Raw genomic sequence first — 23,806 nt, forward strand, 5'->3', positions numbered from 1 at the left:
CCCTCTATTCGACATTGGTGAGGCCTCATCTGGAGTACTGTGTCCAGTTTTGGGCCCCACACTTCAAGAAGGATGTGGATAAATTGGAGAGAGTCCAGCGAAGGGCAACAAAAATGATTAGGGGTCTGGAACACATGAGTTATGAGGAGAGGCTGAGGGAGCTGGGATTGTTTAGCCTGCAGAAGAGAAGAATGAGGGGGGATTTGATAGCTGCTTTCAAGTACCTGAAAGGGGGTTCCAAAGAGGATGGCTCTAGACTGTTCTCAATGGTATCAGATGACAGAACGAGGAGTAATGGTCTCAAGCTACAGTGGGGGAGGTTTAGATTGGATATTAGGAAAAACTTTTTCACTAAGAGGGTGGTGAAACACTGGAATGCGTTACCTAGGGAGGTGGTAGAATCTCCTTCCTTAGAGGTTTTTAAGGTCAGGCTTGACAAAGCCCTGGCTGGGATGATTTAACTGGGAATTGGTCCTGCTTCGAGCAGGGGGTTGGACTAGATGACCTTCTGGGGTCCCTTCCAACCCTTATATTCTATGATTCTATGAGGTTGAAAAGGATCCTATTTAGAAAAGCTGGACGAGCACATGTCCATGGGGCCAGATGCACTACATCCGAGAGTGCTAAAGGAGTTGGCAGATGTGATTGCAGAGCCAATGGCCATTATCTTTGAAAACTCAAGGCGATTGGGGGAAGACCCGGACGACTGGAAAAAGGCTAATGTAGTGCCCATCTTTAAAAAAGGTAAGAAGGAGGATCCTGGGAACTACAGGCCAGTCAGCCTCACCTCAGTCCCTGGAAAAATCATGGAGCAGGTCCTCAAGGAATGAATTCTGAAGCACTTAGAGGAGAGGAAAGTGATCAGGAGCAGTCAGCATGGATTCACCAAGGGCAAGTCATGTCTGACTAATTGCCTTCTATGATGAGATAACTGGCTCTATGGATGAGGGGAAAGCAGTGGACGTGTTGTTCCTTGACTTTAGCAAAGCTTTTGACATGGTCTCCCACAGTATTCTTGCCAGCAAGTTAAAGAAGTATGGGCTAGATGAATGGACTATAAGGTGGATAGAAAGTTGGCTAGATTGTCAGGCTCAACGGGTAGTGATCAATGGCTCCATGTCTAGTTGGCAGCTGGTATCAAGTGTAGTGCCCCAAGGATCGGTCCTCGGGCCAGTTTTGTTCAATATCTTCATAAATGATCTGGAGGATGGTGTGGATTGCACCCTCAGCAAGTTTGCAGATGACACTAAACTGGGAGGAGAGGTAGATACGCTGGAGGGTAGGGATAGGATACAGAGGGCCGTAGACAAATTAGAGGATTGGGCCAAAAGAAATCTGATGAGGTTCAACAAGGACAAGTGCAGAGTGGACGGAAGAATACCATGCACCGCTACAGACTAGGGATCGGATGGCTAGGCAGCAGTTCTTCAGGAAAGGACCTAGAGGTTACAGTGGACGAGAAGCTGGATATGAGTCAACAGTGTGCCGTTGTTGCCAAGAAGGCCAATGGCATTTTGGGATGTATAAGTAGAGGCATTTCCAGGGACTTGAGGGACGTTCCCCTCTATTCGACATTGGTGAGGCTCATCTGGAGTAATGTGTCCAGTTTTGGGCCCCACACTACAAGAAGGATGTGGATAAATTGGGAAAACGTCCAGCGGAGGACAACAAAAATGATTAGGGGACTGGAACACATGACTTATGAGGAGAGGCTGAGGGAACCGGGATTGTTTAGTCTGCGGAAGAGAAGAATGAGGGGGGATTTGATAGCTGCTTTCAACTACCTGAAAGGGGGTTCCAAAGAGGATGGATCTAGACTGTTCTCAGTGGTAGCAGATGACAGAACAAGGAGTAATGGTCTCATGTTGCAGTGGAGGAGGTTTAGGTTGGATATTAGGAAAATCTTTTTCACTAGGAGGGTGGTGAAACACTGGAATGGGTTACCTAGGGAGGTGGTAGAATCTCTTTCCTTAGAAGTTTTTAAGGTCAGGCTTGACAAAGCCTGGCTGAGGTGATTTAGTTGGGGATTGGTCCTGCTTTGAGCAGGGGGTTGGACTAGATGACCTCCTGAGGTCCCTTCCAACCCTGATATTCTATGATTCTAAAGGGAGCAGGAAAGAATCCCCTAATTATCCTTCATGTGGGAACAAATGATAAGGCTAGATTCTTGCTGGAAAGTATTAAGGGAGACTATGCTAAGCTGGGGAAGATGCTTAAGGAAATCGAGGCTCAGGTGATCTTTAGTAGGATTCTGCCTGTTCCTAGAGAAGGGCAACTAAGGTGTGACAAGATTATGATTATCAACAGATGGCTTAGGCAGTGGTGATATAAGGAGGGCTTTGGGATGTATGGCCACTGGGAGGCATTCATGGACAGAGGACAGTTCTCTCGGGATGGACTTCATCTGAGTCGGGAAGGAAATAAACTTCTAGGATGGAGACTGGCACAACTGATTAAGAGAGCTTTAAACTAGGAATCTGGGGGAGATGTTTGGGAGATGTCCAGGTAATCTCCACGCCAGATTTTAGCATTGAGAAGGAAGAAAACGAAGTAAGAAAGGATACAGCCGTGGGTAGGAGAATGTATATAAGGAGGAAGGGCAGTGTGGATACCAGTCTAATAGGTTATACTGGCTGTAGAATGACCATGCCTAATAGGGTACAGAATGTGAGCGAGGCCAAACAGCAAAAATTAAGATGTTTGTACACCAATGCGAGGAGCCTAGGTAACAAAATGGAGGAACTAGAGCTACCGGTGCAGGAATTGAAACCAGATATTATAGGGATAACAGAAACATGGTGGAATAGTAGTCATGACTGGACTACAGGTATTGAAGGGTATGTGCTGTTTAGGAAAGACCGAAACAAAGGTAAAGGTGGTGGAGTAGCATTGTATATCAATGATGAGGTAGAATGTAAAGAAATAAGAAGCGATGGAATGGATAAGACAGAGTCCATCTGGGCAAAAATTACATTGGGGAAGAAAACTATTAGAGCCTCCCCTGGGATAGTGCTTGGGGTGTGCTATAGACCGCCTGGATCTAATTTGAATATGGATAGAGCCCTCTTCAATGTTTTTAATGAAGTAAATACTAATGGAAACTGTGTGATCATGGGAGACTTTAACTTCCCAGATATAGACTGGAGGACGAGTGCTAGTAATAATAATAGGCCTCAGATTTTCCTAGATGTGATAGCTGATGGATTCCTTCATCAAGTAGTTGCTGAACCAACGAGTGGGGATGCCATTTTAGATTTGGTTTTGGTGAGTAGTGAGGACCTCATAGAAGAAATGGTTGTAGGGGACTATCTTGGTTCAAGTGATCATGAGCTTATTCAGTTCAAACTGAACGGAAGGATTAACAAAAATAAATCTGCAACTAGGCTTTTTGATTTCAAAAGGGCTGACTTTCAAAACTTAAGGAAATTAGTTAGGGAAGTGGATTGGACTGAAGAACTTATGGATTTAAAGGCAGAGGAGGCCTGGGATTACTTTATATCAAAGCTGCAGAAGCTATCGGAAGCCTGCATCCCAAGAAAGGGGAAAAAATTCATAGGCAGGATTTGTAGACCAAGCTGGATGAGCAAGCATCTCAGAGAGGTGATTAAGAAAAAGCAGAAAGCATACAGCAAGTGGAAGATGGGAGGGATCAGCAAGGAAAGCTACCTTCTTGAGGTCGGAATATGTAGGGATAAAGTGAGACAGGCTAAAAATCAAGTAGAGTTGGACCTTGCAAAGGGAATTAAAACCAGTAGTAAAAGGTTCTATAGCCATATAAAAAAGAATAAGAAAACAAAGAAAGAAGAAGTGGGACCGCTAACCACTGAGGATGGAGTGGAGGTCAAGGATAATCTAGGCATGGCCCAATATCTAAACAAATACATTGCCTCAGTCTTTAATAAGGCTAAAGAGGATCTTAGGGATAATGGTAGCATGACAAATGGGAATGAGGATATGGAGGTAGATATTACCATATCTGAGGTAGAAGCGAAACTCCAACAGCTCAATGGGACTAAATTGGGGGGCCCAGATAATCTTCATCCAAGAATATTAAAGGAATTGGCACATGAAATTGCAAGCCCATTAGCAAGAATTTTTAATGAATCTGTAAACTCAGGGGTTGTACCATATGATTGGAGAATTGCTAACATAGTTCCTATTTTTAAGAAAGGGAAAAAATGTGATCCGGGTAACTCCAGGCCTGTTAGTTTGACATCTGTAGTATGCAAGGTCTTGGAAAAATTTTTGAAGGAGAAAGTAGATAAGGACAGTGGGGTCAATGGTAAATGGGACAAAATACAACATGGTTTTACAAAAGGTAGATCATGCCAAACCAACCTGATCTCCTTCTTTGAGAAAGTAACAGACTTTTTAGACAAAGGAAACGCAATGGATCTAATTTACCTAGATTTCAGTAAGACGTTTGATACGGTGCCACATGGGGACTTGTTAGTTAAATTGGAAAAGATGGGGATCAATATGAAAATTGAAAGGTGGATAAGGAATTGGTTAACAGGGAGACTACAGCGAGTCCTACTGAAAGGTGAACTGTCAGGCTGGAGGGAGGTTACCAGTGCAGTTCCTCAGGGATCAGTTTCGGGACCGATCTTATTTAATCTTTTTATTACTGAACTCGGCACAAAAAGTGGGAGTGTGCTAGTAAAGTTTGTGGATGATACAAAGCTGGAAGGAATTGCCAATTTAGAAAAGGACCAGGAAATCATACAGGAAGATTTGAATGACCTTGTAAACTGGACTAATAGTAATAGGATGAAATTTAATTGTGGGAAGTGTAAGGTTATGCATTTAGGGATTAATAACAAGAATTTTAGTTATAAGCTGGGGACGCATCAATTAGAATTAATGAAGGAGGAGAAGGACCTTGGAGAATTGGTTGATCATAGGATGACTATGAGCCGCCAATGTGATATGGCTGTGAAAAAAGCTAATGCGGTCTTGGGATGCATCAGGCAAGGTATTTCCGGTAGAGATAAGGAGGTTTTAGTACCGTTATACAAGGCACTGGTGAGACCTCACCTGGAATACTGTGTGCAGTTCTGGTCTCCCATGTTTAAGAAGGATGAATTCAAACTGGAACAGGTACAGAGAAGGGCTACTAGGATTATCCAAGGAATGGAAAACCTGTCTTATGAAAGGAGACTCAAGGAGCTTGGCTTGTTTAGCCTAACTAAAAGAAGGTTGAGGGGAGATATGATTGCTCTCTATAAATATATCAGAGGGATAAATACCGGAGAGGGAGAAGAATTATTTAAGCTCAGTACTAATGTGGACACAAGAACAAATGGATATAAATTGGTCATTGGGAAGTTTAGACTTGAAATTAGATGAAGGTTTCTAACCATCAGAGGAGTGAAGTTCTGGAATAGCCTTCCAAAGGAAGCAGTGGGGGCAAAAGAATTATCCGGCTTTAAGATTAAACTCGATAAATTTATGGAGGAGACGGTATGATGGGATAACATGATTTTGGTAATTAACTGATCTTTAAATATTCATGATAAATAAGTCCAATGGCCTGTGATGGGATGTTAGATGGGGTGGGATCTGAGATACGACAGAGAATTCTTTCCTGGGTATCTGGCTGGTGAATCTTGCCCATATGCTCAGGGTTCAGCTGATCACCATATTTGGGGTTGGGAAGAAATTTTCCTCCAGGGCAGATTGGAAGAGGCCCTGGAGGTTTTTCACCTTCCTCTATAGCATGGAGCACAGGTCACTTTCTGGAGGATTCTCTGCTCCTTGAAGTCTTTAAACCACGGTTTGAGGACTTCAATAGCTCAGACATAGGTGAGAGGTTTTTCGCAGGAGTGGGTGGGTGAGATTCTGTAGCCTGCGTTGTGCAGGAGGTCGGACTAGATGATCATAATGGTCCCTTCTGACCTTAGTATCTATGATTCTATGACTTACAGCTTATGTAGTTGTACAAAAGCTAGCTGTATGCTAGCTAACTCACTAAAAAATAGAAGTGAGGATGCTGTGTTGTGGACTTTAACACCTGCTGCACATACCAGGAGTGGCGGGAGATCAGGTAGTTTTGCGCACGCCACACTAAAGCCCATGCAGCCAGTGTCCTCATTTCTATTTTTAGTAACTTAGCTAGAGCTACCCATACTAGCTGTATTCTACACCAGCTGCCATTCACACCCACAGCTGCAAATTAGGCAGCCCCTCCAACATGTTGTATCCAACTGCTACACACAATGGCAGCCACTCACATGTAAAATACCTAGCAGCATAGAGCACCTGACAAAAATCAGCTGCTTAGCAGAGATGGTCTTTTAATACAGGGGGAATTATACACGGTAGAGCTGTACCAAGGATGGAAGTTCTGATTCACAAGGATTTCAAGATTTTGAAATTTGGCTTAGGGATGAATTGGAGCAAACACCAAAAATTTCAAAACTCTCTGTGTATGGTTTTTTTAAACTGTCATTTAGGATCATTTGAAACTATTCTCTATTGATTTTGACTCCTTTATATTGTGTTTTCCATTGTAATGTAATGCAATGCAAAAAGTCTTTTCAAAATTAAAAAAAAAATTCAACATTTCATCCCCAAAATGTTGAAATGTGGGATGTATGGTTCCATTAAAGTTTCTCTGACCAGCTCTAATACACAGTACTTTGGGAAGAGTTTGAGATGGTCTCCTGAGTTTGAGATGGCCTAATAATTATGTGCCTAACTATGGCACCCTTATTCTTGATGAATACCTTACAAAACAAGTATTCACATTGAAATCAAGGGAATTGAGAACTTAGAGTGAGGAGAGATGGCACAATTAGTTGCATGTCCAAAGTGCCACACAGACTTTAAAGTGTTCCATGCATACTAAGCAATATTATTAATAGACATGGTCTCTTATGTAGGTTTTGCTGTACATTTATTATGTAGATATCAATCAAATGCTATAATAGCCAAGAAAAGGTATATATGTATTATGATGCCTACTTTTCATTAGTACCAGTGGTTTGCATCAAAATAACAAGCTTCCTACAATATGAATCAACCCAGTGGGAAATCAAATAAAAAAGCACATTTGCAATGTTCATTTCAAAAGGCATATGGCTTTTTTACATCCAATAATATAAATCAATATGCTAAAGTAAGTGGGCATGAGGCAGAAGCTTCATATTGCATCAAGCCTTGGAAATTCTGAAAATATATTGTTTATGGAAAATTCAGTTAAATGACCCCACTTCTCTTATTCCAATTCAAATCACTGCACTTTAGAAAAAAACTTCTTTTACTTTTTGCATATTATCTCCAAGGGAAGATGCTGATTTTAAAAACTAAGTGGCAATAAACAAGCCACAACACTATCATTAGAGTGGGTAAAACATAATAGACAATTTGATGGGCTCAGTTTTAGCTACAAAACTAAATATTTAAATGCATTAGACCAGAACAGACAAATGATAAATAGACAAACCATACCTGAACATACTAATTTTTAAAAGGACATCACAATAAATGATGCCTTTAGTGGCAATGTATTAAATAGATCTTGCTTCGGAGGGGAAAAAGGTCCTCATTTTGTCTTTCACAACAATCATTCTAAATTCTATTTAGTTGATTGCAATGGCAGTCTCACATGAATATAGCAGCCGCTGATTCACACTCTATAAAATAAAAAGAAATGACTCCACTCACATATAACCGTGACAAAATGGCTAGTTACTAGCAAAGGTTCTCTCTCAATGTTAGTATTCTTCTTTCCTTTATCTTCTCTTTGTATCTGGTTTATTTACATTTTTTTCTCTTTGATTCTGAAAGCATCTATAAAAATAAAAAATGAATCCTTGTCTTTTTAATCATTTAAATTATAGAAAAAAATATATGGAAGCATTAAAAATATTTTTTCCTAAGGTCAACTACATTTAAAACTAAAAGAGTATTGTTTTTTCCCAGTATACAATCTGTGTAATAATTTGGAGCAAATAATAATGTATTATGTTGTAAGTCCATAACCTTAGAAAATAAAAACCCAGTTGGTGCTTGACTTACAAGAGCAAAACAAGCTTACAGAGCATGGGTCTGTGCTGTTTGGCAAGTAGTCAATAAAACTGTAGCTTATGACTTTCTCTCCTAAAGGTTCTAATCACAACAATTTATTTCAGGCATGTAAACTCTCCTTTCCAGACTGCAGCTATTGTCAGTGTGCAGTAGCAGCAGCAGCAGTAGCTGCAACCATGTTAGACTGAGTCCCAGAGCTCCCCCATCTGTCTCTGTAATAGACAGATTTCCTCCTAGATCAATATAACATGTCAGCCACAGTAAAAATATATATGTATTATATTTTACTAACCTTTACAATAACTACTTCACTTTACAGAATATTTTTCATTGTACGTATTATATTTCAGAGAACTATGCAAAGAATAAAAATGGCCAGATCTGAGTATGAATAAGATATAACAGGAAAGGAATGCACATTAAAATCCTAACTATACTGGATGAAATTGGCCAATGAAGCAGGCAAATACTTAACATTTTAGAAAACTTTGGAGTGAATGTAAACCATCACAAGGAATCCCATGCTCATTGTTACTGTTTCCAGTATGTGTCCAGCCGAGGTACATTCAGGGTAGCAATGGAGGGTATATGCAGCACAGCTAGCCGTTTTTCCTGAGAAGCTTCTGCACGGTTTTTAGTATAGCAGCTGTGAGTGTTTTTTACTCTGGAGTGTCACAAATTCTGATCCCACCATTTACTAAAGGTGCCTCTGAGGCAGTTAGTTGCCTTGCTAAAACTCACAACCAGATTCCACATAGCCAGCCTTTTCACAAAAACATCAGATCTTCCTTTCCACATCCCTCCTAAGAGAAACTGCCTTAAAAAAGTAAAGAAAGAACCTTACATTTTAGTCCCTTGATGTGTAAACACTATGGATGGCGCACTGTTGAGCAGCATAGGAGAATATCACTTTTTATATGAGTTCTGTTTTCCCAGAGACAAAGAGTAAGTATCTTTCCATCTGGATACCTTTTATTGTAAATTAAAGGAAAAAGAAAAGAAAGTACAAAAATAAAGTACTTATGAGAGATTCCTTTTGTAACAGCAACCCTCTGGGACTAACTCCTAAATTACAGGGAGTGCCCTGCCCACACAGGCTCACTTTATATTTAAAGGTGTGTTACAAAGAAAATAATGTTATGGTTATTTCTTATTAGTTGGTCGTGGCTAGCTAATCTATGGCTGGTGAATAAATAACCACTTTAATATTGTTGTATACTCCAGTTCTGTAAACGAGAGAATGAATGTGGGGAGTCAGAGAGAAGCTTATACTGTAGTGTTACTGGAAAGAAATTTTTAAAAATTAGAAATTTAGCAATGTCAATGTTCTAAGTGTAATCGAGAAAACAAGATTACTGAGCTTCTAGAAGGTTGGGGTGTGCATCAATGTGCATCATTAAGGACATAAACAACAAGAAAAGATTGAGTTCATACATTGTTTTTCATGCTGTGACTTGAAATCTATGACCTGTAGAGTTTTCTGGTAAATTGTGGCACTTGATATCCTTGTTATACTTAAGGACACAGAATTTACAGAATGCTACTGCACTGTGCTTAATGCAAATCATCCTCATCATGGTCTAGGTTCCTGTGAGCTCAGCATTTCCTGGGAGTTGCTCAGCATCCACAAATCTCATTTTCCTCAACTAAACTGATGCTAGGCTTTTGTAACTTGCAGGATAGGAAATATGGGAATTGCCATATTCAGTCAGACCTGTGCGTTTCAACCCCCACAAATAACACAGCTAGGTTAATTGTTATATCCAACAAGTCGAGTATTCTGCCAGTGCCAGCTGTTTTAGAAGAAATTGCAGGAAACCTTTCAGAAGGCAGCTATGGATTAACCTGTCCTCAAGAAATATTTCTTCCTAACCCTCATAAATCAGAAGTTGGTTTATGGTCTGAAGCATAAGGGATTATATTACAGCCAAGTATCTCTTTCATTTCTTAATATTTACTATTATAACTCAGGATATTCTTATTGTTAATGTAATCGTCCAGTTCTTTTTTTGAATCCCACTAAGATTTTGGCTTCACGCCATCGTATGGCAATGAGTTCCAGAGGCTAATTGAGTGTTATATAAAAATATTTCTTTTTATCAGTTTTAAATCCCCCAACCCCTGAAATTTAATTGAATGTCGCCTTGTCCTTTTAAAATAAGAAAAGGTGAACAAAAGTCCCTGAGCTATATTGTGGATTATATTGGATAGGCTCCAAAGCAGCAAAAGAGAAAACTATCCAGGAAAAATTAGTGGTAGAACTATGTATGACTGAGATTCCACAATTCTTCTTATGTTTTATCTGGCTAGCTTGTAAACTCTTTGGATCATGAACAATATTTTCTTTTGTGTCACTTATACTGTTGAGTATTCTGTCAACTCTCAACAGATTTAACAAATACATTTTCCAGACCTGCATATGTTTTACCATAAAACCCTTCAAAATATAGATAGCTGTACTTGGGGAATTTATTCCGTGTTACTTTAGTGATTAATATAAATAGTCAAAAGTGGTTTTATATATTGATGAGGCCAAATTGAGTTTCTTTATGTAAATTTTTCACATTTATAGAAAAGATCCATTCTTGCAATGAACCAAAATGAAGTAATTTGGATGATAATAAGGGCCATTCTAATAATCCCTTAATGCATATGGGTCAAATTCTCCATTCATTGCCCTAATGATAGCTACATTATGGCAAATGTCCAGAAAGCCTCCACGCATAATAGTAAATTTTCCATATCATCCCTCTTCTTCAGCATTTTATCTTCTCTGAATGACTTAGCACTTTGCCTGCTTCTTGCTTTCAAAAAAATAAATTGGCTGCCCCAAGTGAACACCTGTCACCTCTCCTAATTGTCTTTTTATGCTCATTTTAATTTTTACCGTAAGAGGCACATTTCAGCAAGGTGTACAGGAAAGAAGTAAAAATCTTGCTGTTGTCAACAGGAATTGCACATTTAACTCTCCACAGCCTTCACTGCTGTCAAGGTTCCTCCCCCACTCTGAACTCTAGGGTACAGATGTGAGGACCTGCATGAAAACCTTTTACCAGCTTAGGTTAAAACTTCTCCAAGGTACAAATTAATTTTATCCTTTGTCCTTGGAATATCCACTGCCACCACCAAACTCTAACTGGGTTTACTAGGAAACGTAGTTTGGACACATCTTTCCCCCCAAAATCCTCCCAACCCTTGCACCCCACTTCCTGGGAAAGGTTTGGTAAAAATCCTCACCAATTTGCATAGGTGACCACAGACCCAAGCCCTTGGATCTGAGAACAATGAAAAGGCATTCAGTTTTCTCACAAGAAGACTTTTAATAGATATAGAAGTAAATAGAAGTAAAGAAATCACCTCTGTAAAATCAGGACAGTAGATACCTTACAGGGTAATTAGATTCAAAACATAGAGAATCCCTCTAGGCAAAACCTTAAGTTACAAAAAAGACACACAGACAGAAATAGTCATTCTATTCAGCACAATTCTTTTCTCAGCCATTTAAAGAAATCATAATCTAACGTATAACTAGGTAGATTACTTACTAAAAGTTCTAAGACTCCATTCCTGGTCTATCCCCGGCAAAAGCAGCATACCGACAGACACAGACCCTTTGTTTCTCTCCCTCCTCCCAGCTTTTGAAAGTATCTTGTCTCCTCATTGGTCATTTTGGTCAGGTGCCAGCGAGGTTACCTTTAGCTCCTTAACCCTTTACAGGTGAGAGGATTTTTCCTCTGGCCAGGAGGGATTTTAAAGGGGTTTACCCTTCCCTTTATATTTATGACACGCCCCCCAAATCTCAGCTAGGGTGAAACACTGGCTGGGATTTCTTCCTGGAGCTCTAGGAAAAACAGAGTTAATAAGACACATGCATCTCTAAATATACTACCAAGTACATAAAGACTAACAATATTTTCCACATCTCAAGGACGATTTTAACCAGTTGATTCTGGGAAACTTTCACAGGAGAGTGCATCAGTCACTCTGTTAGAAGCTCCTGAGATGTGTTGGATGTCGAAATCAAAATCTTGGAGAGCTAAACTCCACCGAAGAAGTTTTTTGTTAGTTTCTTTGACGGTGTGAAGCCACTTCAGTGCAGCATGGTCGGTTTGCAGGTGGAAATGCCGTCCCCAAACATATGGGCGTAGCTTTTCCAGAGCGTAGACAATGGCATAACATTCTTTTTTAGTGACTGACCAGTTGCTTTCCCTCTCAGACAGTTTTTGCTGAGAAACAGTACAGGGTGGAATTCTTGATCAGGTCCTTTCTGCATTAAAACTGCTCCCACACCACGCTCGGATGCATCTGTGGTTACTAGGAACGGTTTGTCAAAGTCTGGGGCCCTTAGTACAGGGTCAGACATGAGTGTTGCTTTAAGCTTGTTAAAGGCCTTCTGACACTTTTCGGTCCACTGAACGGCATTTGGCTGTTTCTTTTTGGTTAGGTCTGTCAGTGGAGCGGCGATTTGGCTGTATTGCGGTACAAATCGTCTGTAATAACCGGCCAAGCATAAGAAGGATTGAACCTGTTTCTTTGACTTTGGGACAGGCCACTTTTGGATAGCATCCACTTTGGCCTGTAGGGGGCTGATAGTTCCTTGACCCACCTCGTGTCCAAGGTAAGTCATTCTGTTTAGGCCTATTTGACACTTCTTAGCCTTAACAGTTAGTCCTGCCTCCCTTATGCGCTCAAGGACTTTTTGTAGATGTTCCAGGAGATCTGCCCAGGAATGCGAAAATATGGCCACATTGTCAAGGTAGGCGACTGCATATTCTCCTAATCCCACTAGGAGACCATCTGCAGGTCTTTGGAAGGTGGCGGGTGCACTTCGCAGCCTGAAAGGGAGTACATTAAATTCATACAGCCCGAGATGTGTGGTGAAGGCTGACCTTTCCTTGGCAGATTCATCTAGCGGTACCTGCCAGTACCCCTTGGTTAAGTCCAAGGTAAAGATGAATTGGGCCCGTCCCAGTTTCTCTAATAGTTCATCTGTGTGTGGCATTGGATAGTGGTCTGGGCGAGTTACAGCATTTAGCTTACGGTAGTCCACGCAAAAATGTATTTCCCCATCTGATTTGGGAACTAGAACCACTGGAGATGCCCATGCATTTCCAGAGGGGCGGATTACAACCATCTGTAACATATCCTGGATCTCCCGGTCTATAGTAGTTTTAGCTTGAGGAGACACCAGGTAAGGTTGGACTCCAATTGGGCGGTAAGGTTGGACTTTAATTGGGTGTCAATGGAGTGGTATGTACGTTCAGTCAGTCCTGGGGTGGCTGAGAAAGTTGGCGCATAGCTAGTGCACAGCTCCTTGATCTGCTGTCACTGCATACACCCAAGGGTCATGGAGAGGTTCACTTCTTCCACACCACCAGCACTTTTCCCTTTGTAGGAGACACCTTCAGGCCACTCAGCGTCGTCTCCTCCCTGGACTGTAAACTGACAAACCTTTAATTCTCTGGAATAAAAGGGCTTTAGAGAATTAATATGGTACACCTTAGGCTTTCGGTTGGAGGTGGGGAATGCTATGAGATAATTAACAGCTCCCAGGCGCTCCTGGACCGTGAATGGCCCTTCCCACAATACTTCCATTTTATGGGCCTGGAGCGCCTTTAAGACCATGACCTGGTCCCCTACTTTGAAGGAATGCTCTCTGGCATGTTTATCATACCAGGCTTTTTGCTCTTTTTGCGCATCCTGTAAGTTTTCTTTAGCAAGGGCTAAAGAGGTTCGGAGGGTGTTTTGTAGGGTGTTCCTGGAGAAGGTGTAAATCCCTCCCATTGCTACTTCACCAACTGTAATGGCCCCTTAACCTCACGGCCATATACAAGTTCAAATGGGGAAAACCCTAAACTGGGATGTAGTACAGCTCTGTAGGCAAAGAGCAAGTGTTGCAACACTAGGTCCCAATCATTGGAATGCTCATTTACGAATTTACGTATCATGGCCCCCAAAGTTCCATTAAACTTCTCCACCATGCCATTTGTTTGATGGCGGAAAGGAGTGCTAACCAAGTGATTTACCCCATGAGCTTCCCAAAGGTTTTCCATAGTTTCTGCCAGGAAATTAGTCCCTGCATCTGTGAGGATGTCGGAGGGCCAACCTACCCTGGCAAAAATGTCTCCTAGTGCCTGGCACACACTTTTAGCCCTAGTGTTGCTTTGAGCTACTGCTTCCGGCCATCGGGTGGCAAAATCCATGAAAGTCAGTATGTACTGCTTTCCTCTGGGTGTCTTTTTCGGGAAAGGACCCAGAATATCCACAGCTACTCGCTGAAATGGAACTTCAATGATGGGGAGTGGCTGGAGAGGGGCTTTGACCTGGTCTTGGGGTTTTCCCACTCTTTGGCATACTTCACAAGACCGGACATAGGTAGAAACATCCTTGCGCATTCCCTCCCAGTGGAATGACCCCCCCAAATGGTCTTTGGTCCTGTTCACCCCAGCATGGCCACTAGGGTGATCATGGGCTAAGCTCAAGAGCTTGGCCCGGTATTTAGTTGGAACTACCAACTGTCTCTGAGGATGCCAGTCTTCCTGGTGTCCACCAGAAAGAGTTTCCTTGTATAAAAGTCCTCTTTCTACAACAAACCTGGATCGATTAGAAGAGCTGAGAGGCGGTGGGTTGCTCCGTGCCGCCGTCCAAGCTCTCTGGAGGTTTTCACCTGCTTCCTGTTTGGTCTGGAACTGTTCCCTTGATGCTGGAGACATCAGTTCCTCATTGGATTGTAGACCTATGCTTGGTCCCTCTGGAAGCGATGTAGGGGATGGGGCTGTTTCCATTGATTGTGAACCGCTTTCCTCTGGTGCACTATGTTGGGATTCAGGCTCCAGCTGAGCCTCTTGTGTAGGGTTATCGGCTGCTGCCAGTTCAGGTTCGGTGGGGCCCTCTGGTGTTGAGGTTGCAAGTACTGGATTCAGTGCTGGCAAATGGTCTGGTGTTGGTTGTTCTGCTGGTTCCGGTTCTGGGACTGGTTCCATCTGGGGCTCTGGGACTGGATCCACTACTGCTGTTGCAGACATTGGCCTGGGGTCCGGGTCCATCACCTCTGACTGGGTCCTGATAGAAGTTTCCGGAACAGAGCTAGGCCTCACGGCTTGTTTAGCCTGGCTACGGGTGACCATTCCCACCCTCTTGGCCTGCTTCACATGATTGGCCAAGTCTTCCCCCAACAGCATGGGGATGGGATAATCATCATAAACTGCAAAAGTCCACGTTCCTGACCAGCCCTGGTACTGGACAGGCAACTTGGCTGTAGGCAAATTGAAAGTGTTGGACATGAAGGGTTGAATCGTCACTTGGATCTCTGGGTTGATTAAATTGGGGTCCACTAAGGAAGCATGGATAGCTGACACTTTGCTCCAGTGTCCCTCCACGCGGTGACCTTCTTCCCGCCCACACTCACAGTTTTCCTCCCCTCCAAGGGTATCTGGGAGGTATCTGGGCCTGCAGACCTCTGGTGTGATTCCTGTGCAATGAACTGTAATCTGTTGGGGTTCATGGGGCAGTTGGCCTTTACATGCCCCAGCTCGTTACGTTTAAAACATCGTCCAGCTGACGGGTCACTGGGGTGAGGTGGGTTGCTGGAGAACGGGGTGGTGGAATGATAAGGTGTCTGGAGGGTTCTTTGGGAGGTAGGTGGGGCCTTGGGCGGCCCCTGGTAATAGGGTGTGGTCTGGGGTGGTCCCTTCTGGTCTCCGCTCCAACTGCGACCAGTTTTCTTCTTCTCGGCCACCTCCACCCATCTGGCTCCAATCTCTCCTGCCTCGATTACAGTTTTGGGCTTCCCATCTAGGATGTATCTTTCTATTTCCTCAGGAACCCCCTCTAAGAATTTTTCCATTTGCATTAGGAAGGGCATATTTACTGGAGATTCAACACTTGCTCCTGATATCCAGGCATCCCAATGTTTCACAATGTGGTAGGCATGTCGGGTAAATGACATGTCTGGTTTCCAACTTAGGGCTCTGAACCTCCGACGAGACTGCTTGGGTGTTATCCCCATTCTGACTCTCGCCTTGGATTTAAACAGTTCATACTTGTTCATGTGTTCTTAAGGCATTTCAGCTGCCACCTCAGCTAACGGTCCACTGAGCTGCGGCCTCAGCTCTACCATGTATTGGTCAGAAGAGATGTTGTACACAAGGTAGGCCCTTTCGAAGTTTTCTAGGAAGGCCTCAGTATCATCGCCTGCCTTGTAGGTGGGGAACTTTCTGGGATGGGGAGTGGTACCTGGAGAAGGATTGCTAGGGTTTGTTGGTATATTCTGCGGAGCCTTTACCTTCTCCATCTCCAGTGCATGCTTCCTCTCTTTTTCCCTCTCCTCCTCCACATGCTTCCTCTCTTTTTCCTTCTCCTCCTTCTCCAGCCGCATGAGTTCTATCTGTCTTTCATGTTCCCTTTGTTTTTCCTCAGCCTGAAATCTGGCTAATTCCAGCTTTTGTCGAGCTGTGGAACCTCTCTGTTTTTAACTAACTTTACAACGAAGGTTTAGAAATAAACAAACAAAACTTGGCTGTAAAATTTTGTTGTGCTGGAATAGAATACCTATTCTCTGATAGTGATTGTCAGCCTACAGAAAAACACAATTCCCTTTGTCTCTGCTCTGGCCCCAAATCAAAGCAAAAAACCTCCAACTACTTGGAAACCTGCTTACCAGCAACCCAAAGGAAAAAAAAAATCCTTTTCAAACTTGTGCTCCTTGTAAAAAAATCAAAATCCTAAAAAAAAAAAAAAAAAAAAAGCCCCTACCACTTTTGTCTCCAGGCAAATGGGTAGAACAGCCCCCTATTTACTTTTAGGGAAAAAAAAAAACTTCTGGTTTACCAAGACTGTGAATTTCCCTGCAGGCGGTTAAGTACCCTGCCTCCAGGCAAAGAGAACTTGCAATTCACAAAGATAATCCCCTTTTGTCTCTGCTCTGGCCCCAAAGCAGAGAAAAAAACAAGCTGCTTTCCAGCAGCTCCAAAGGAAAAAAAAATCCTTTTTAAAATCTGTATTTCTAGTTCAAAAAATCTCAATTTGATTTCAAAATGATTTCAGGTTAATCCCACCACTCTGCCACCATGTCAAGGTTCCTCCCCCACTCTGAACTCTAGGGTACAGATGTGGGGACCTGCATGAAAACCTCCTAAGCTTACTTTTACCAGCTTAGGTTAAAACTTCCCCAAGCTACACATTAATTTTATCCTTTGTCCTTGGAATATCCACTGCCACCACCAAACTCTAACTGGGTTTACTGGGAAACGTAGTTTGGACACATCTTTCCCCCCAAAATCCTCCCAACCCTTGCACCCCACTTCCTGGGAAAGGTTTGGTAAAAATCCTCACCAATTTGCATAGGTGACCACAGATCCAAACCCTTGGATCTGAGAACAATGAAAAAGCATTCAGTTTTCTTACAAGAAGACTTTTAATAAAAATAGAAGTAAATAGAAGTAAAGGCATCACCTTTGTAAAATCAGGATGGTAGATACCTTACAGGGTAATTAGATTCAAAACATAGAGAATCCCTCTAGGCAAAACCTTAAGTTACAAAAAAGACACACAGACAGAAATAGTCATTCTATTCAGCACAATTCTTTTCTCAGCCATTTAAAGAAATCATAATCTAACGCATACCTAGCTAGATTACTTACTAAAAGTTCTAAGACTCCATTCCTGTTCTATCCCCGGCAAAAGCAGCGTACTGACAGACCCAGACCCTTTGTTTTTCTCCCTCCTCCCAGCTTTTGAAAGTATCTTGTCTCCTCATTGGTCATTTTGGTCAGGTGCCAACGAGGTTACCTTTAGCTTCTTAACCCTTTAAAGGTGAGAGGATTTTTCCTCTGGCCAGGAGGGATTTTAAAGGGGTTTACCCTTCCCTTTATATTTATGACAACTGCTAATGAACCGACATGAATTAAACCATTTGGGTATTCCTAAAGGTATAGCAACTGACTGTAGAAGACACAATAATGGTCTGGACAAGATATTAGAGAGTTCTAAAGACTTAGGTGCTCTGAACATGGGGCAGTCTATTATCAGTAAGTAAGTGGCTAGGTTATGATTAATTTGTTGAATGCTATCAGTATTCTGAGCTCTACATATTATTTGTTGAAAGCTGGAATTAGGAAGCCATTTGCCCTATATAACATATTTTTTGAACACACAAATTTCTGAACCATGCTATATATTCTTAAATGCCGTTAGATGGTGTTCTTTAGAGTAACTAGCTATCTGTTTGCATAATTTCACATATATATGATCTATCTTTTCTATAGAACTCTTGAAGCTCTTGTAACACCAGGTAATTTGGATTACTCTAGTAAACTCGATGCAGAGGACTTTAATTTACTTTGAAGTTCCCCTTTCCTTTAAAAGTCATTCCTCTCATAATCTACCCGTATGCTTCTGTGACTAGCCAATTCAATTCATTTTTTATTGTGAAACAAGCAGCGTTCCTTTAATAAGGTTCAGAGGAAAAAATGGAAAATATTATTTTGAAAGTATTTTTATGTATGTCAGTGCTTTAAAGCAAGAAGAATAGAAAGCAAAATGTAGTTGTTACACTATCATTACATTTGAAGTGGGTCTTAAAATGCCCATAAATAGCCAGATTTCTCCACCTTGTAATCATACAGATCTCAGAGAATACAGAACACAAGTCATGATGATACAGAGCCTAAATGCAAATATAAGCCAAAATATCAAAATATCTGTACATTTTGCTGATTAACCGTCACTGAGAGTTGACTGCATATGGTATGTGCCACAATGCAGGAATAAGATATGGACAGCAAGGTAATAGAAGTGCAAGCTATAAGAAAAAAAATCTTTTTAAAAAAGATTTCCTGAACTGTAGAGCGAATTTTAATCTCACCATGTAACTGCAATATCTTCAGTGGTCATCAGTGATTTACACAGGTGTAAGTGAGCCAGAATCTGGGCCTGCAAGTTTAAATCTATTCTTCAATGTAAATGTTTAGAAGGGGAAAACAAAACTGTTCTCTTTCAAAGTGATATTGCTGCTGCTACTTTTGTTTATAGCAAGAGCCACACTTTCTTTCAGCTCTAAAACAGCTGAAAAAGAACAGCAAAGGCTGGGGGCTAGTAATCCATCCTGCCTCATGCTGCAATAATTCTTCTATATTGTAGGTTCATTAGCTCACACTAAATAAAGTCCAGTGAAATCTGGGTACAGAATTAGAACAGCTTTAATATATCAGCCTTAGCATATCAAAAAGCGTCTTCCAAACACTGGAGGATTAAACAGCAGATCTCTCCCAAACACCTTGTCCTAACTGCCACTCTTGGAATAGACTGCCATAATAAAGAACCAGGGTTATACAATGTATTAGCTGACGTACACAGGGATGGGAAAGTTTTTAAACCCAACCCTGCACTCTTTCCAGAAACAGAGATCCAAAATCATTATGTCTGGATTCAATACCTTCTAAATTTACACATGCCCCCACAAATATCCTGAATACAGAAATGTTGAAACTGTTTACCTCTGTTCAGTTTTTCTAATGGGGATTTCTGCAGGGAAATGTTTTTCTAACGTAGGTGTTTGGTTTTATCCTGAAGAAATTGCATTTTTTAAAAAGAGAAATCAAATAGAATGCTAGAAAAAAACCCAAATAGTCTGGATATATTCACCCTTCATTCAACATGTGTCACTTCTGTGGAAATCAGTAGCATTTCTATTTGTGGCTTGAAAGGCCCAACGAGGAGATTCTTTTTCCACATCCATACTAGCAGGGGTGCAGAGAGAATTTCCTAAGGAGCAGACCTAGAACCTTTCCTCCCATGCCCTGCACCCAGCCCCAAGCTCTTTCCTTCATACCCAGTCCTAGGCTCTCCCTCTGCTGCTCCCCCACACCCAATCTTGATCTCATACTGCATTTGCTCCCAGACCTGTGCTCTCCCCACTACAGCCAGAGCCACACACACTTCCCTCCTGGTGCCCCACATCCAGTCCCACATCTCTGTCTCCCTGTCACCAAGTATAGCAAATTATCTCTCTGTGAAGTGTCCTCACTCCCTGGGCGATAAGCCTTCGGATGGTTCTCTGTCTTTCTCTTCTGTGATGATCTCTGTATCTCTGTAGACCTTCCCTGGGTATTGTCTCTAATGGCTCATAAGTGCCTGTGTTCTTTTGATCACTTGTCTCTGTTGCATAGTCACCTCATATGGCCTGGGTGCTACTGCACCCTTCACAGCTCCTTTAGTTCACTTCTTCTTATGTCTCTCTAATGGCTGGATCCTCACAGGAATGCCTGTCTCCAGGGCCTGTAAGTCTTTGGCTGACCTTTCTTACTCTAGTGCTTTCTCTGATTGTTGGCCATCTCCTCTCACTGATATCTCCATCTGTCTAGCTGCAAAAGGACTCCCCTCACTACTAGCAGGGTCTTGGTCCTTTATCTCATCAGTGCCAGTGCTACAGTGTTTTGGCACCCCTGTGATGCAGTATTCCTATGTGTCAAAAATGCTAACAAGGGGTCTGAACCAGAAGAAATAGCCTTGTGTATTATTATCTATTGGTATGCTGGAGAGGTGTTGTGGTGGTCAAACTCCTATTTGATGCATATTCCTTGAATTGTTCCAAGGCAAATTGATATGGAGTGTATGGAATGCCATATGTCACAAACTGGGCTTCAGTTTCTCAATCACTGACTTGCATCATGTATCAGGTAGGACATTTGCAAAAAGAAAAGGAGTACTTGTGGCACCTTAGAGACTAACCAATTTATTTGAGCATGAGCTTTCGTGAGCTACAGCTCACTGAAAGCTCATGCTCAAATAAATTGGTTAGTCTCTAAGGTGCCACAAGTACTCCTTTTCTTTTTGCAAATACAGACTAACACGGCTGTTCCTCTGAAACCAGGTAGGACATTAACTTCCCAGAAACTTTAGTAGTTGTCTACTGTAATTAAGTACTTCTTTTCCTTGAAAGTAAATAAGTCAAATCTCACCTCTTCCTATGGTTGTGTGAGCAGTTCATGTGGTAACAGTCTCTGCTGTCAAGGATCAAATGAGCAGCAGATGTCACACACTACTATCAAGGAGCAAAGTTATGTATTCATTTCTGGCCCATGAACAGGCTCGGGCCCAGCTAAGACAGCTGTCAGTGCCCAGGTGTTAGGCATGTATTGTCCGCATGGCATACTTAGGGCTTGTCTTCACTACTGGGGAGATGGATGCTGCTGCAATCAATGCAGCGGGTGTCAAGTTAGTGGGTCTAGGGAAGACCCACTAAATCGATGTCAGAGTGCTCTCAAGTTGGCTCCAGTACTCCACAGTGGAAAAACTCAGTGAAAAACTACCCATATGCACACCTGGAAATGACAACAAAAGTGTTGAAGAAGACTGGGAAGCCCTAAAACAGACCATCCATAAGGTTTGCAAGGAATCCATTGGCCTTGCTACCCACCGCCATCAGAACTGATTTGACAACAGCAACATTGAGATTACAGCCCTTTTGGACCAGAAGAGAAAAACTTTCTGCAACTGGCAAAACCAACCACTATCCAGTCAGAAGCAGAGCTCTTTCCATCAGCTCAAAGTTGAAGTTCAAAGGAGGAACTGAGAAATCCAAAACATATGGTGGGAGGACAAAGCAAAAGAAATCCAAACATTCACTGATGGACATGATATGCGGACCTTTTTTTGTGAGACAAAGATCCTGTACGGACCAAGCTCATTTGGCCTCACACCTCTGATATCCAAAGATGGTAATACCCTTCTTAAAGATAATTAATCCATCAAAGAGCACTGGAAGGAACACTCTCGAAAAATTGGAAAACATCCAGCAGAGGACAACAAAAATTATTAGGAGCCTGAAACACATGACTTATGAGGAGAGGCTGAGGGAACTGGGATTGTTTAGTCTGCGGAAGAGAAGAATGAGGAGGGATTTGTTAGCTGCTTTCAACAACCTGAAAGGGGGTTCCAAAGAGGATGGATCTAGACTGTTCTCAGTGGTAGCAGATGACAGAATGAAGAGTAATGGTCTCAAGTTGCAGTGGGGGAGGTTTAGGTTGGATATTAGGAAAAACTTTTTCACTAGGAGGGTGGTGAAACACTGGAATGCGTTACCTAGGGAGGTGATGGAATCTCCTTCCTTAGAAGTTTTTAAGGTCAGGCTTGACAAAGCCCTGGCTGGGATGACTTAGTTGGGGATTGGTCCTGATTTGAGCAGGGGGTTGGACTAGATGACCTCCTGAGGTCTCTTCCAACCCTGATATTCTATGAAAAGCTTCTAAATCGATAATCGACTATGATTGATGACATGGTCGACTCCATCCCTCAGCACCCAATCTGGGAAACTCTTGCCAACCCCCCAAAACCTGAGGAGGTTCACAAAGCAATTAAACAAATGAAGAACAATAAAGCACCAGGTCTTAATGGCATACCAGCTGAAGTACTGAAAGTGGGGGGAGAAACACTGACTAACAAGTTTCACTTGCTGCTCCTCAAAATCTGGCACACCAAAGAAATCCCTGCTGACTTACGTAATGCTAACATCGTCACCATTTTCAAAAAGGGAGATAGGGCCGACTATAGCAACTATCAAGATATTGCCCTCCTCTCCATCCCTGGGAAGATACTTGCTAGAATCTTACTGAATTGGAAGTACTTCCTCTGCAAGAGGGAGCAGGCAGAGTCCCGGTGTGGCTTCAGATCCTCATGAGGCACAACCAGCATAATTTTCACAGCCAGGCAGATCCAGGAAAAATGTCAAGAACAACACCAGTAGCTGAATATGGCCTTTATCGATCTGACCAAAGCCTTCGACTCTGTCAACCGTGAGGCTCTGTGGAAAACCATGTCAAAATTTGGCTGGCCAAGCAAATGTATCACCATTGTAAGACTCCTCCATGACCAGATGACTGCCTCCATCCTGTGCAGTGGCTCTACCTCTGAGCCCTTTGTCATCTGAAACAGCATAAAACAAGGCTGTTTACTGGCACTCAGCCTTTTCTCCATTTTCGTAGCATCTATGAAAACATTAACCCAAGATCATCTACTACAGGGCATTGGCATCCAATTTCTGATTGATGGCAACCTCTTCAACCTTTCTCATCTCCGTGCCAGAACTAAAATAATATTGGCAACAATAACCGAACTCCAGTACGCAGATGATTGTGCTGTAGTTTCACACTCAAAGAAGGATCTACAAACAGCCCTTAATTGCTTCTCTGAAGTTTACAAAAGCCTGGGGCTAACTCTGAACATGAGCAAAACAAAAGTTCTCCACCAGGAAGTCTCCAGTCAATCATTAGACCCAGCAAGGAAGATCTACATCGACAAAGAGGAACTGGAAAATGTAGAACACTTTGCCTATCTTGGCAGGCATCTTTCACAGAGGGCAGACATAGACATCAAGATTCAGTACAGAATTCGCTGTGCCAGCCTTGCCTTTGGCAGACTGTCTCGCCGGGTGTTAAACAATCACAATATCAGAACATATACTAGACTTTTAGTTTATAAAGTGGTGGTAATCCCAACTCTCCTCTATGGCTGTGAGACTTGGGTGACCTATAAAAAAAACACCTGAAAAACCTGGAATGCCAGAACAAGCACTTTCTTCAGAAAATCCTCAACATAAAGTGGGAGGATCATTGCCCTAATGTCAGTGTCCTCATAGAGGCCAACATCTTCAGTGTTGAGGCCGTGATTATCCAGCACCAGCTGAGGTGGATCGGGCACTGTGTGCACATGCCTGAAGAATGCTTACCAGAACAACTGCTGTATGCCCAGCTCACCAAAGGAGAAAGGAAACGTTAAG

General features: G+C 42.2%; 1 protein-coding gene and 1 long non-coding RNA gene across 2 annotated transcripts in view; one reads left to right on the top strand and one right to left on the bottom strand.

Annotated features, from left to right (window-relative positions):
* LOC142071977 (uncharacterized) overlaps window positions 1-23,806 on the bottom strand; it is a 132,362-nt gene that overhangs the window by 31,096 nt on the left and 77,460 nt on the right. The window lies entirely within an intron of this gene.
* The window catches only part of LOC142071936 (uncharacterized), a 49,606-nt gene that overhangs the window by 1,129 nt on the left and 24,671 nt on the right, over window positions 1-23,806 (top strand). The window lies entirely within an intron of this gene.

The sequence above is a fragment of the Caretta caretta genome, chromosome 4 (assembly GCF_965140235.1).
Source record: "Caretta caretta isolate rCarCar2 chromosome 4, rCarCar1.hap1, whole genome shotgun sequence".
Lineage (NCBI taxonomy): Eukaryota > Metazoa > Chordata > Testudines > Cheloniidae > Caretta > Caretta caretta.